The 15961-nt window shown below is 40.1% G+C and overlaps 1 protein-coding gene across 9 annotated transcripts in view; it reads left to right on the top strand.

Annotated features, from left to right (window-relative positions):
- The first annotated feature begins 3033 nt into the window (after window positions 1-3033).
- LOC128738135 (arginine-glutamic acid dipeptide repeats protein) overlaps window positions 3034-15961 on the top strand; it is a 120307-nt gene continuing 107379 nt past the window's right edge. For all 9 annotated transcript variants that reach the window (XM_053833016.1, XM_053833020.1, XM_053833015.1 and 6 more), the window contains exon 1: window positions 3034-3446. The gene's annotated coding sequence lies outside the window, so the exon portion shown is untranslated. The remainder of the gene's footprint in view (window positions 3447-15961) is intronic.

The raw sequence follows: 15961 nt of genomic DNA, 5'->3' as shown, positions 1-15961 counted from the left end.
CCTCGAAGCAGCAAGTATTTTTTATGGGAATTCCCTTTCTTTCGTCAAAAAGCGCCACTTTGACCAAAACGGAGACATTTCCAACTAAGTCTAAATTTAAAATGACGGTTTAATCGGTACGAAGAATGGAAAACGAGTGTTATGTCTGTTTTTTTGTGTCTCGACTGTGCGGTGCAGCACCGCACCCCATAAAATTCCCCATAAGAAATACTTGCTACTTCGAGGGATACCCATATTGCTATTTGATATTTGGGAATGTCGATCATAGATGGTGCTAGTGTTCAGGCTAAATGTGAGGTACGATAATTTTTGTTGATTTTTCTTCCAAAAGTTATGTCTGTTTGTCTGTTCTATTACCTTTGCTGTCATTTTCGGGCAAATAAATCAAACTTGTGCGTGAACTCCTCACTAAACGTGTAAAGTGGGCGTTTTGTAATGACATATTTTGGTACTAATTGCACAGAGAACAGATTAACAGGCTCGAGGGAAGTAATCGATTTTTTGTGTGTAAAATCTGTCGGTAGCGCCCTCCAGAAATAGTTTGCCAAACGCTTCAAAAAATATCCATGCACCTTTATCAATATTTCTTTGTGCTGGAGTTACATAGCAGCGATGGCAGCGACATCAAGATTTAGGGTACCGCCAGAGTAAACGCGACAGCGACGCGACTTCGCTCACATTGATTTAAATACGCAGCTCTTTTTCGCTGTAAGCTATGCATTTAAAACAATGTGAGTGAAGTCGCGTCGCGTGCACTCTGTACGGGGCCTTAGTTTGTCACTTACTGCTCGAGGGGTGCTCTATTGAAGGATTACTCGTAGATTACATAAAAACCTTTTACACACTTTTTGTCAATTACCTGGTAGTCTGTTCTCTGTGCTAATTGGCCGACGGGTATTTCAGTTTTACCAAAAAAATTAATGTACAGTTCAGAAAAACAAGACTCATTCAATTCCAAATGTGTGTTTTTCAAATAAACACCAGCAGAAAACTCATACGAATTCCCAATACTTTTTCATTTTCGACCAATGATAACGACTGGATGCATTTGACGGATCGTACTGGCTGCATTTGACGTTAGATTTTTTCCTCTTCGCGAATCTCTCTCAGCTAATAACCGGCTGCGAAGTCTGTCGATAAAGAAGGGTCAAGTTTTTAAGACGTTTGTATCCATGGATTTGCTTCGCTTTTCATTTAGGTCCACAAAAGTTGACGTGAATATTATAAAACTAAATTTAATATAGTAAATTAAATAACGCTTACAAATAATTACGCACCCTACGATAGAAAATATAATTATTGCACGCAGTACGTTCTTGTGAATTTTACTGTTAAATAACGATTTTGATAACTGATAATTAAAAATATAGTCAACTTAATTATAGCTGATCATGAGAAACTAAAAAAAAATATTGTTACAGTAGAAACACAGACAAACAGACATAACTCTTGGAAGAAAAATCAACAAAAATTAACGTACCTCACCTTTAGCCTGAACACCAGCACCATCTATGATAGACATTCCCAAATATCAATTAGCAACAGGAGTATTCCTCGAAGCAGCAAGTATTTTTTATGGGGAATTCCCCTTCTTTCGTCAAAAAGCGCCACTTTGACCAGGGGGGATCTATCGGTAAGGAATTGTGAAACTCACATGTGAAGGGGCAGGCAGGTGACCATAATTTTCAATGCCGCTCTTGCTACTTTTTTTCTTACCGATTTGCTGCTCTTACCTGTATGTGTAGCTTCCGAAAAGTTTATTAGTTTGTTTTATTTACGCTAAAAAGCAGATAAATCCATTATCGGGATCAAAACAATACAAACGACAATTGCGCTGCGTGTTTGGGTTTGAGTTTCTGTCAACTGCAGCAGACAAAAATAGAGTTGCGAGTCCCTTGGCTCGAAATCAATCACACGCCGTTTGGTCCATGACAGTACAAACGTCATGGACCAAACACCATCTGCGGTAACGCACACATGTATGGAATCTGACAGCAATAGATCCCCCCTGACTTTGACCAAAACGGAGACATTCCCAACTAAGCCCAAATTTGAAATGACGGTTTAATCGGTACGAAGAATGGAAAAAGAGTGTTATGACTGTTTGTCTGTGGTAGAAAGGCCAGGTCACACCGCTAGGTAGATTAATTCAGGTTTTTCTGTCTAATCTTGTTGTAATCGTCGCACGATTCCCTGTTACTATTGTTGTCGTTTTCTCACCGGTATAAAAACATACGATTCGGCAAAAAAAAAATACAATTTTTCTAGCTTTTCCGAATAGGCTTAGGAATCTCAATTTACCGCAATTTTTCTTAATTTGTATTGTGCTTTGCAGCTGTACCTGGATTAATCCAGATTATTTTCTCTAATGCCAATGTATAGGACAAAACAAAACAGCAACATTGCAGTTTCGCATTGTCGCACTTTTTGTGCCAGTCGCACTTTTAGACTGCGGTGTCCAGTAAGGTGCAAAATGCGGGATATTATAATTTAACACGTATTTAATCTGTTTATCAATGAATAATGTATAGAGCAAGGTGAGTTAACTAACTTGACTAACCTTGGTATAGAGCTTGCTAATTTGCGGTTGTGTTGGTGGTTTGTTTTCCCCCAGTTTGAAAAACGACATGGAAAAACCAACAGCAGCAGCAACAAATCGCGTGTACGTATACGCGGCATAGTGTGCGTACGGAAGCTGTCAGCAATCTCAATAGGTCAGAATATTGAGGCTTAGCGGTACTCTATCGGTAAAATTTGTCAATGTACCTCGGCTAATATTGCTCACTGGCGCCAAAGTGCTAAATAGCGGCATAACTGCGAACCAGCGGTTGTGATTTTTTATCTCACTCTATCTACCGCCGGGCAATCAGCCTGTTTTGCCTGCGTTTTCGCTCGCACTGCCGTACCTGCACTAGTGTGTGTAGGTAAACATGAACACACAGCTTTGCAACTGCTCTTGTCGAACGTCGCGCTAGAAGAGGTGCCAAGCGCAAGAGGAAAATTTTTCAAAATGGCCAACTTTTGCGGAGCCGTGGTCGAAACGCGAGTGCTTGTCGCGGGTATTGTTGCGTAAAAAAATCGTTATTTTCACCCGGAAAACGGCTCCGGACCGGGACGAAAGTGTCGCCGATCGAATTGGCCACCGGATGGGCGAATGCGAGTGCGTGCGTGCGAGAAAAAACAACCGGAAATGTAGAGAAAATCAACGTTTTCCTGTCCCCCGCCGTGCAGTGTGTGTATAGCAAAAAAAAGTGAGACCAGTCCAGAGAGATCAAAGGAAGCGAAAAAAAAAAGAAGTGAGAAAGCATAATGTTGTCACTTGTGTGAGGATATAATCGTGTATTTTACGGATTATTTCGTGTTTTGGAGCAAAGCGGCAAAGGTCTTCCGGAATCTGATAGAACTGGTTGTTCCGACGGAGTGTCGTTTGATTTTTCGACGTAAAGGTGAGTGAAACTATCCGCCCGCAGGGATGGACGAACGGGCGGTCGGTGGCTGGCTACGCTGTGCAGCAGCACAGCAGCAGCAGTACCTTCCATTCGAAATGACCTTAGTGGAAATTTTTTTCCTTTGTGTCCATCGCTGCTTTTCGAGTGGCTAAGCGAGATTTGGTTTTACGGAATCCGCTTGCTGGTTAGCCTGCCAGAGGGAGTACCTTACCTATCAAGGTATATCGTAGTGTGTCCGTGTGAAAGATTCAATCAAAATAAGGATACCATTTGCAAATTCCGTTTACACTCTTTCGGAGGGTATTGTGTGCGTAGTGTTTGTGTACCTTTTTGGTATGGTGGGGTGGTCCCGAATCAGCAGCGCAGGGACACGTTTGTGATCCGACATTATAGTGCTGCTGCTGGTCTTAACTTCGAGTCTGATTACTTCAAGCTTGGCTTAGATTGGGAAAGCTTTCGGATTGATGATTTTAATTGCAATCATGATTGACAAATCAATCATCTAATTCTAAAGTTTATTTTGGTTAAAAATTATTGGTCAAATGATATCAAGCAATTTGTAGGCAGCTGTTTTTATATTAAATTAATGGAATACTTTGATATTTCTTTTCTATATACCTATTTCTAATTAATGTAAAAAATTGATAAAATTTTCTTTGAATTCTATTCCTACCTATGCATCAAATCAGCGTCAGAACGGTCAGAACGATTCGTAACAAATTAGCGAAAATTGTATTGTTCTGATGACAGGCCATTTTATGAACATTTATTAAAAACTCTTATCGAAAATGAAAGGAAAGTACGAATTTAATAAAAACCATGCATAAAAATCAGGGCAGATTCTTCAATGAATATAAATTATTTACGTTTTCGATGAAGTTTTATTATGTCTACAGATGATGTTTGAAAACTGGTTTACTCATTTAAAAAATAATTTTGGGGAGTAACACAGGTCCAGTCGAGGTTAAAACATTGCCAGAAAGTTGGTATTGCTGTCTACACCTTTTGCTAGGCAAGGAGGCTAGCCATTATCATTACCTAAAATACAACAAAAACTAAAATACAATTAATTGATTACATCCGGACTGCTTCAATTAAACAAGGCTCAATATAACATGGCGAACACAGAAACGATAGATATCGTTATAAAATCGTTAAAACTCTTGTAAACCCAAAATATGAAGATCCTTTTGTCATGTGACAAAATATTCATCATCATTATCCGAAAGTAGCAGCACCACTTATCGGATCCACCCTCGCTGTTCGGTGCGTCCTGCGGGTGGTGTATGCGCGCTGTTTCTTCGACGACGCTTCGGCTGTCACTTGACGCAGTTAGTCTGGTCTGGAGAACCAATCAATGTTGTTCCTGTCACCCGTTCCAAAAAAAAGCAAAAAAGCAGATCCACAATAAGGAGGCACCGATTGTCTCAAATTAGCATAAACAATCATCATGTTTGCAGTTCATCTTCTTTCGGATCGCATTGCTCAATAAACGTTTGACTGCCTGCCTCCGTTTGGCTCATCATCATCAGCATCAGCATCGGTGTGGCAGGAACAGCAACAGTAGCAGCGGCTAAATTAATTTCAATTGATTGCCCTACGCTGCTGGCTATAAAGTGTAGAGTACCTAGAAATGGTATGTAGCAGCGTTTATCGAAGCGATATACAGAAGAGGACCGTTTTCACTCACTGCGCCAAATTGGTCGTGAAATAGAGTGACTGAAGCGAGCGGGAGCAATGAGAGGATCAAACTCGTTGGATGGTCGATGGGTGGTTCCGGGCGGTTGAATGAGATTGCATGATTTTGCGTGCTGGAGGGATAACACGCCATTGAGGGAAAGAAGGAAGGTACCGAATGCTAGGGGGGCGATTCGGTTTACGTGACGACTTTTCCTTCTTTGGTGCTTCTCCTACTACAGCTCGACGGTCGACGGAGTGCAATTGATTGAAAAGTTTTTGAGATTACTCCGTGATTTGAATGCGCCCTGGAAGTATGTAAGGATGCTTCTTACCGGAGGAAGCACAAGTATAGTAGTAATGTCAGGTATCTTTTCTCCTGCTGGAATGAACGTCAAATTCTGCGGTGTGATTCTTTGATAGCGATGTCGGTAGTTTCTCGGTTTGATTTTGATGTTCTAACTTGTGGCATCACGGTCTGTACTACTTACAGTCAACAGTAAGTCTATGGAAAGCTTGAAAATATTATTTTTTTAGTAAAAACTGTCAAAAGCTCTCATATCCGGTTAGGAAACATATAAACAAATTGCAATACGACGTGTTTGGACACGACAATACCCTAGTCCTGGCTGCTTCGAAATCATTAAATAATTCAAAAGACAACGACGAGAATGTTATCTTATCTGAACAACAGAGACCCGATTCAATTCAAACCTGCCTAATTGCGTGTCTTTTTATTCATCATTCTCCCTAAGCTTAGTTAATATGGGTACAAAGATAACTGATTGGACTTGTGTGAATAGGATCTTAGATTATTCGAAAGCCTAGATAAGCCACTCTGCAGAGATTTTAACTTCGCTATGATGGTGCCGTTAGGTTAGAAGGAGGGTTATTCGGTGTCGAGATATTTATTATCAAATGAAACCAAATTGAAAAAATTAAAGAGTTTGTGAACGGGTCTTCAGTTTATGAGTTCTAGTGTGAATTTAATTTAGCAAAACCGTAAATTAGCACTAGCCTCTAATGATGTTTTCCCCTCTATGCATTCAGATAAAATCAAACTAAATGTAAACTCAACTTTCTAAACTCTGATATAAGTCAAGTTGGAAGCAATTTACTGAAGTGCTCACGCGCTTCTGTATGAGCATAACCAAATGAAACACCAAAACCAAAATTTTAAATGCTTTTAAATGGTAAAAATAGGTGCTGTCCGTGAAGCGTGAAAAATATGACAAAATTTTGAAAGGCCAAAAAGGAAGCTCCACATGGAGCTCCGTCAGCAGCACACGAGAACTCGTGGAACTCCTCAAAACATCAGGAGAACAAACAAAAGACCATATAACGGTCTCTTTCGATGTTGCGGCTTTATTTCCTAGCGTTCCTATGAAAGATACGATAAGCATCCTAGAAGATTGGCTATTAAAACAAAATGGAGACAACGCATGGAGGAAAAAAGTGGGAGGGTATTTGAAATTGACGTAATTGTGTATTGAGGAGAACTACTTTACATTTAGGGGTAACTTTTACAAACATTTGAAAGGTGCACCAACGGGTAATCCGCTATCACCGTTCTTGTGGGATCCGTTTATGGCTAACCTTGAAAATAACTGAAACAAAAACAGCTACTCCTAGAAATAAGATGGTGGCGTTATGTCGATGACGTTTCTAGCATAGTCGAAAAAGAAAAACCATTCTACGGCCATAAACAGCACACAACTTCCTTTATTGAGTATCATGATAATTAGATAAATGAAAAGCTTAGAATTTGTAATATACAGAAAACCTACCAATACAAATCAGCATCTTTGGCTCGAGCAGCACGTTCGTCACAATCATGTAGACCAATACAAAATGAGTTACGCTTAGGTCATTCAACCATTTTTACTAGCATAAAATGGCGGCTTTCATCATATGATACATACGAGGAAACAAAGCAAAGCAAAGCCTAGGTGCTACATTCCGTTATCGAAACTTGACCTTCTCTTTTCTTCGACAGACTTCGCAGCCAGCTGTTACAGTACAGGACAATTGCAGGGCCAGTTGCTATGATCCTATTGACTCTAACAGCCTCTTCCAACCAAGTTTCGAACATACGACGACTGGCTTATTAGGCCAGCGTCATACCTCGAAGCCAAGTGGGAGGCATACGAGGAAACATTACCGTTAAATAATCTAGGGAAACAAGAAGAATTGGAATACGTATCAGAAACTGCAAACCTGAACTTGATATCCGATTGCAATGATCCTCCAAGCCATTATTTCTAAGAAAAGAAGGCAATATCACTAACTTCAACAACATTAGAACTAAAGAGAGTGGCAGTAGAATACGACGAAAATATAAAACGTCCTCTCCGCTCAAGAATGAAGAAATACGGAAACGACCTCGCCTTACCAGCTCACCAGAAACAAGCAGCTCAAAAGCAATGAAAATGGAAGTACGGAACGGATCAATTGGTATATGACACGACAAATAACACGAACACGATTAATGGACAGTAATTGGAAATTCGGTATCTTTCCATGAATCGGCACGAGCTGGCTTGCTTGCTCGAGAAACTTTTCAACCATTGACTCGGCGTGGGGATTGCTGTTATTCAGGAAGGCCCATTCGATGGCTAAATTTCAGAGAAATGGAGTCCTGTGCAGATGACCCTATTGCAGGCACTTCTTTCGAGTACCACATCTTCTACACCGGCGGTAGAAAGGCGGAATATGGAGTCATAATGTTGGGAAAGCAGAAGCAACGAGTTATCCGGTGGAGGCCCGTAGATGATCGTATATGCGTGTTGAGAATGAAGGGCAAATTCTTCAACTACAGCTTAATCAACATATACCTATGTACCGAAAAATGATAAATCCGATGATATTGAAAACGAGTTCTACGACAGACTCGAGAGGAGCTGTGGGGTGCGACCAAAACATGACGTGAAAATCACCATCGGAAATGCAAATGCGCAGATCGGAAGGGAGGTGTTCTCCCGTTCTGTCATTGGAAGACAGCTTTCATCTCCCGGCTGATGATAACGGTCTAAGGCTCATAAATTTTTCCGCAGTCACTACAAAGGCCATCTGTAGCAGCCGTTTTCCACATCTAAATATTCAGAAACATCTGGAAACATTGAGGATGGAGACTAGCTCTCAGATCGGTCATGTCTTGATTGACGGTTGACGATTTTCGAATGTCATTGATGTGCGGTCTTTTACGGGACCTAATATCGATTCTGACCACTGTCAGGTATCAGGTATCACCATTTTTGGCTCGACCAGCACGTTCCTTCCGTTGAGTGCGGTGACTGCGTTCCAACATCCCGATTGATGGCGGATACTGTGGCAGCTGAATACGCTAAAAAGTTTGATCAACGAATCTCAGAACAGCAGAAAGAAAGGAAAGAAAATTAAAGTAGGCAGTTGGGGAACCTCCATGATGCTATTGAAACGACTGCGAAAGAGGTGGTAGGCACGATGCGTGGAAGACAGTGTAACACCTGGTTTGATGCCGAATGCCAGAGAGTGACATATGAGAAGAACCAGGCCAGGAACTGCATGCTTATTGTGGCTACACGTCAAAAGAGCGAAAGGTATAGAAAGACGAAGTGCGAAAAAGAGAACCCATCGTCTATTAAAATGCGAGTACGAGGAACACTTGCTTGCCGGTGCAGAGGAGTGATTCACTAGCAATGACCCGGAGTTTCTATAAAACGGTGAGGTGCAGGAATTTTGCCATATCTGTGTTGTGCAATGATAATGCTGCAAACCCGCTTGCTGCAGCCAGGTGTAAGAAGTATTTCCAGTCACTGTTGAATGGAGTAGTAAACACGGAGATCCGCAGGATAAGAATTGTGAGCATTGACCAAGCTATAGAGTCACCAACACAAGAGAAGTATATGAAGGCAATCATCGAGCTGAAAACGGTTAAGGTTGCTGGAAGGACGGCATCCCTACTGAACTTCTAAAGGTGGAGAGCGAGCAGCCGCCCGATGCAATCCACCGGATCATTGTCAGAATCAGGGTAGAAAAACAAACGCCGGAGAAGTGATGACCTAATTCGCCCTGTTATAAATTTTTAAATGAGAATATCGACTCGAGTGTAAAAACTATCGAGACATTAAAAGGTGCGCTTCCGTATCCTGTTCTGTAGACTGAGCCCTTCGTCGGCGAGTACCAAACTAGTTTTCGTGAGGGTTGATCAGATGTTTACCCTGCGTCAGTTACTATACAAGTTCCGGCACAATTTGCAGCCTCATGTATTTGTGAACTTCAAGGCGGCGTTCGATTCAGTCAAACGAAATGAGCCGTGGCAGGTAATGCTAGAACAAGGGTCCGAAGCAACTGGTTAAGCTGGTTCTTACGACGCTGAATGGGTCAATATCATCCGTCAGAATACCGGTTGACACCTCAGCCACTTACGTAACGTTGGATGGACTGAAGCAAAGGGATGCACTTTCTAACCTGCTATTTATCATTGGAAAGTATAATACGAAGAGCAAGCGTTGTACAGAACGTGACTATCATCACATCACATGCTTCTTGGTTTTGCGGATGATGTCGATATCGTCGGAATCAACCGTAGAGCAGTGAAAGAGGCCTTTTAAATGGAACGCAGCGTGATTGGGACTTACCATTACCATCGTCAAAACGTTGTAAATGGTTGCTGGCAATGAACATGGGAGTCCAAATGGTGTTGCTGTTGAGTTAGAGCGGAGTGGGGAACGATATGCAGTAGTTACAGAGACTATAGGTTACAGAGGCGACGAGGCACTCAAAATTCGCTAAATTTTGAATCAAAACGGATAGTTACCTTCATTTGTGATGGTACTCTCCGTTTCGATTCAAAATTTAGCGGTTTTTGAGCGCCTTGTCGCCTCTGTAATCTATAGTCTCTGTAGCAGTAGTGGAGGCAGTCATATATGTATCTTGGTACAGCAGCTGCAAATCGAGCTTTCTATGGATTACGAGGCCAGCTGAAGTTCCGTACTTTGTAAGTTTGCGCAAAACTAGCCTGCTCTAGAACACTCCCGATGGCCTTTTACGGGCATGAATGAAGGACGCTAAAGAAGCTGAATAGACGAGTGCTTGGGGTTTTTGAGAGTAAATTTCTGCGATCAGCATGGAGCTGATTGGTAGCAACTTGGAAAATGGAATTTGGAATGTTAACCACGAACAGTATCAGGTACACAAATATGCTCATATAGTGAAGGTAGTACAACGTCGCATGTTACGGTGGGCTGGACACGTGGCGGAATGTTCGATGAAAGAGTTGTTGAAGCTATTTTTAGCAGAGAACCGGGGAGAAGCCGTAGACTTTGGGGCAGACCTTACCCCTGATGCACGTTTAGTGCGGGTTCGAGGGGACATGAGAACGGCAACCCAAGACCGACATGACTGGAGGATCACAATTCGTTCGGTGTAGGATCGATAACGGACATCAAACGTCAGCTCTCGATAGGAAATCGAATTGCGCTCATCTTATGTCGCTGAAAGACTGTATGGTTTGGTTCCAGGTCACGGAAACCGCCTTTGAAATCCGTTCCGCTTCAGGTTTGGATCAAAGCAAAGCAATAGGTATTAACGTCCTCCAGAACTTAACCCTTCTTCATCGACAGACAAAAGACTAACTGGACGGACTAGAAAAGAAGATCAAAAATAAACAAAAGACCATACCGTGGTCTTCCAAGATACATCGGAATTACTCCCGGACCAAGTGTCATATGGTTTTAATCTGTAGGAATTGAAAACAGATTTTTTTCGGGAAATATTGAAAAACAACAAAGTTACGACCATTTCAGTAAATTTTGCGTTGCTAGAAATGATGTACAACACCTTGAGGGGTTAATTTAGTAAAACCCATTCCGTTGAACTGAATCTTACACCGCCTTGAAGTCTGCGGAGAAAGCGGTGGAATTGAATGTAAAATTGTCGGAATTTATTAGGGATCTCAAGGTGAACAGTGTATTCACTGAGGAAGCATTCTGACTCTCTTGGTTTTATTCCAAGTTTAAAAAGGTTTTATAGCGTCAATAACCATTTCCCATAGTAGCATTCCTAACTTTTTCGCTGAGCGAAATGAACAGTCTAGTGGCGAAGGTATTACCCGCACTACGCCTATATTTGGTCATTCGAAAGTAGCACTCGAAACGCTTCGAAACGTAACCATCACTATTTGATGATATAATTACTTAAGAACTGTTACTCAATTAGTTAAGCTTAGCAGGAAAGGAGAGATAAAGGTTTACTGTAACCTTTCGGGCTCCTCACCTAACCTTTCTGCAGACGATATGCAGCATATAATTTGCTTTAGCCATTCACGAGCAACATGTAAAAACAATAAATTTAAGACCAATTAGCTAAATCAAAGAGTAAGTTTAAATAAATTTTGAATAAAACGTCCAACTCAGGTTCCAATATCCTGAATTCGTTTGACAATTTCAAATAATGATTTCCAGGAAACGTGTATGTTTTAAACTAGTTTTAAAAATTAGTGATCAAGCTTCCTTAATGCTTATTGATGGTATAAGAGGTTTTTCTAATCCATTCAGCAGTATAACTTAAGCGTAATTAGTTTTGTTACCTTCCGCTGTGAATAGCAATAAAGCCAATTTAATTTCCTATTGCTGGATAGTTGCCATCACTGAATAATACATATGAGCCATAAACTTGCGTTCTTTTGTTCTCCATAGCATGTTCTCATAAAAGCAAAGCTTGTTGTGCTACTTAAGCTAAAAAGGGTAAACTTGTCTGCCATCGTAATTAAAAAAATACAGCCATGATAGGGAAAGATTTAGTTTTATACCCTCATTACGATTAGATCAATCTGCAATTCGTTTAGTTTAATTGCGATGTTAGTGATATAAATAAAATATAAAATAAAGTGATGATATAAATGTTTTGTAGCTATTTAGTTTTATTTTGGCAATCGCAACAAGATCTGCTGCTATTGCTACGCCTTGTCGTGGAAGTGGCAGTACGTAGGAGAAACACTTTGGTTTACGTTACTTTCCACTTTCGGAGAACTTGATCTTCGGTTTTTATTCGGCAGACTTTACAGCCAGTTGTTGGAATACAGGACAACTGTGAGGCTAGTGTTTCTTCCGGTCGAGATTTGTGTCGACTGGCTTGTCGTTGTCAGATCAGTGCCGTACCTCGAGAAAAACTGGAAGCACTCACTGCTGCCTTGTCAGTTAGTCCGTTGTCAACTAGTTTTATTTTACTGTGTGCAATTGTAATTTGTGGGAACTCTGTGGGAAACAGTCATTAAACATCATTTTTATAATTTGATTCTATGAATTGGTTTATTAGGTTTGATTAATAGCTAGAAGTATTTTAAAAGTGCTTTAATGCCAATCTAAAATGAAAGTGTGTCATCTTCTAATTTCACGTTTGTCATTGCAATGTTTGTTATTAATTTGTTTATGATTGAGGTTTATGTCGGAATAATAACCGTTCAACTGTCAACAAGAATTTCATCCTTGCTCTTGCCGTATGGCTTAGTTGAATTGTCATATCTCGGAAACTATTTATGCCATCATCAAACGACTATAACGTAGGCCATCTGAAGCAATGCAGTACTTGGTTGAACAATTCTTTGGAAAATTGGATTACATTTTATTGCTCCATCAAGCTGGTATGTACCGTAAAACGGGGTAATATGTTTTAAATGTTAGCTGTTAAAATAACTGGTTAATTTAAAACAAGTAATGGTACTTCTGGGGAAGAAAAGCCGTTTAACGACATTCATCTAATTTTCAATAGTGCAAATTTGTGTAAACCTTAATTGCATTTTTGCACGTACCGTTTCTAGTTATTAAAACATACCAAGCAGCTTTAATGGCACCGAGTGCCGAGTGATCAAATTCGCGCAAAATAGTTTCTTTGAAATTAATTTGTGAATTATTACACACGAAACGATCAATTATAGAGTCGTTTATGAGAAGGGGTCACAAGAATTAAATGAGAGAGAAAATAATAGCGCTTTTATGAAACACACGTTACTTCATGATGCGAAATGTTAACATAAGAGTTGTGTTTTTGACCGACTGCGACTGTTTGTGATAGTTACACATTTACAGTTGCGTCGATATTTTCGCTGAAACTGCTTACGTTTTCCTTGCGGCTGGGAGGTAAATAGATTACGTAGAAGATCAGAGAACGGTTGACTTCTGAATCGGGGACGAAAATTTGCCTTTCTAAGGATTACGATCACATCCGAAAACAGGAAAAAACTGTAATTTCCCGAAGATCTTTTTTTCTAAAATTTAATGAGATGCGGGCTTTTGCAAGTCTTATGAATCTTTTTTCAAGAAAGATCGTTGCCATAGCCAACCTTTTTCAAAAACTGATCGTCAATTCTGTAATAAAATACGATTTGATACGATAGAATGTTTCATCGCATTTGGTAATCAAATCAGTCAAGCAGTTCAATTTTCATCAATTCACAAATGTGTCGAAAAGTGTTTGATGACGACGACAATTTTCGATGCAATCTCAATGATATTGTAAGATCATCAGCACAAGCCATTCTGCAACCAGGGTCAAGAGCAGAGGTAGCATGGTTAAAGAATTAAATAAATAAAACTGGTCCCAAGTTACTTCTTTGGGGTACACCAGATTTATTTGTGAACGTCCATTCCTCCATTCCCACAAAATCCTTCTTCAATGCCTTCCTTTACCGTCCCTTCATCAATTGTAGAACAATCGTTTCAAAAAAATATTGTAATAATCATGTTTGTCAAATTCTAATAAATAATAAACTTTTAAGGACCACTGATTTGAGAAACAAGGAGGCGCCAAATTGGGTCTTAGCCCAATGGTCTGAACCCAAAATCTGATGAAAAATGTGGTCCAACAGATGTTCCGCAATCTAGTCCAAATATATTACCAAAGCTTGCACAAAATTTAACAGAAAGATATGGTCCACAATCTAGTTCAGGTCCAAAATATAATTCAGGTGCAGAATTTGATTCCAAACTTGATTCAACATCTGATGAAAAATGTGGGTCAAAATCTGCTTCAAGTTCAAGATCTAATCAAAAATATGGACCAAAATTTGGTTTATAATCTGGCCCAGTTTGAGTGTCTGGTCCAAAATTTAATCCAAAACCTGTTAAGAAATGTGGTCCAGAATCTGATCCAGACCCAAAATCTGGTCTTGATCCAGAATTTAAAATCTAGTACCAAATCTCATCCAAAATTTAATCAAAAATGTTGTCCAAAATATTATCCAAAATCTAATCCAAATTAGATACTAGGTGGTCCAAAATCTGGACCAGGATCTGATGTCCAACAAAGCAAAGCAAAGCCTAGGTGCTACATTCCGTTATCGAAACTTGACCTTCTGTTTTTTTACGACAGACTTCGCAACCAGCTGTTAGAGTGCAGGACAATTGCAGGGCCAATTGCTACGATACTATTGACTCTAACAGCCTCTCCCAGACGGGATTCGAACATACGACGACTGGCTTATTAGGCCAGCGTCATACATTGGAGCCAGCTGGGAGGCTAATGTCCAACATGTGGTTCAAATCTAGAATCTGGTCCATAATATGGCCAACACCTAATTAAAAATGCAAACCAAAATCTTGTTTAAAGTCTAATTTTGATCTGTTATAAAATTTGTTACAAAATCTGATAAAAATGTGGGCCGCAATTTAGTCCAGGTCTAAAAACACGGTCCAGGTCCAGAATCTGGTTTAAAACCTGATCCAAAATCTGGCTGGTTGGTGTTTTGAAATCTAATCATAAATATGGCCTAAATTTTGGTTTGTATTCTGGTCTAGTTCTAGAATATGGACCCAAATTTGATTAAAAATCTGGTCCAAAATCTGATAAAAAATGTGCTCCAGATTCGGGACAAGGTGCACAATCTGGTTCAGGTCCAGAATCCGGTACAAAATTTGATCAAAAATATGGTTCAAAATTTTATCCAAAATATGGTCCAAATTTGATAAAAATGTGGCGTCAAATCTGGTCTACAATCTGATCTGATCTGTAGCTCAGAGATCTAGCTCAGGTCCAAATGTGGTTCAGGTCCGCAATCTGATCCAAAATTTGATCAAAAATGTGACCCAAAATTTTATCCAAATCTGATAAAAATGCGATCCAAAATGTGGTCCATAATCAGATGCAGGTCCATAATGTGGTCCAGACCTGGTCTAGAATCTGGGTCCATGATCTAATCGAATCCCAAATCTGATCCAAAATTTGGTCAAAAATGTGATTCACAATTATAGTCAAAAAAAAACTGACACAAAATCTGCTTCAGGTCGAAAATCTGGCCCGAAACAATCTAATTAGTGGTGAATGACCCTCTGGGTCAAAACCACCGATTTCTTTGAGATCTCCACGCACGTTCTGATAGTAAATCAGCAACGGATTGATGGAATCCATTTGCAATGCATGCACACAACTTGAAACGGGAATGGAACAAAGTCATATGAGTTGTCGTGCCAGTTAGTGTGGAATTAGTAGAAACACTATGGCGAACTACGTCACGAACTGTACGGAATTAAGCGGAAAATGAATTGCTTTGGGAGTACATCGGGTCTAGTGCAACGATCCTTCTGACTCGACCAGCACCGCTCAGTCCAGATTCTAAAATACAGCGACTGACTTGTTAGATCAGGATCGTACCTCAAAGCTAACTGGGCGGCATTATATACAGAACTAATTGTCATCATTCACTTCTGGAAATAATTACAAACATACAATTTAATGCTTATGTTTACGCTGATCGAATATACTCCGTCAGCCATCCACTGAATGGAAAAATACAATCACATTTCTTAAACGAGAAAACAAAGTAAGTAGGTGTTACATAACGATCACTGTTATGTGTTTTG

The sequence above is a fragment of the Sabethes cyaneus genome, chromosome 2 (assembly GCF_943734655.1).
Source record: "Sabethes cyaneus chromosome 2, idSabCyanKW18_F2, whole genome shotgun sequence".
Classification (NCBI taxonomy): Eukaryota; Metazoa; Arthropoda; class Insecta; order Diptera; family Culicidae; genus Sabethes; species Sabethes cyaneus.
Note: the sequence above shows the minus strand (reverse complement) of the source record. Positions and strands in the feature narration are given on the sequence as shown.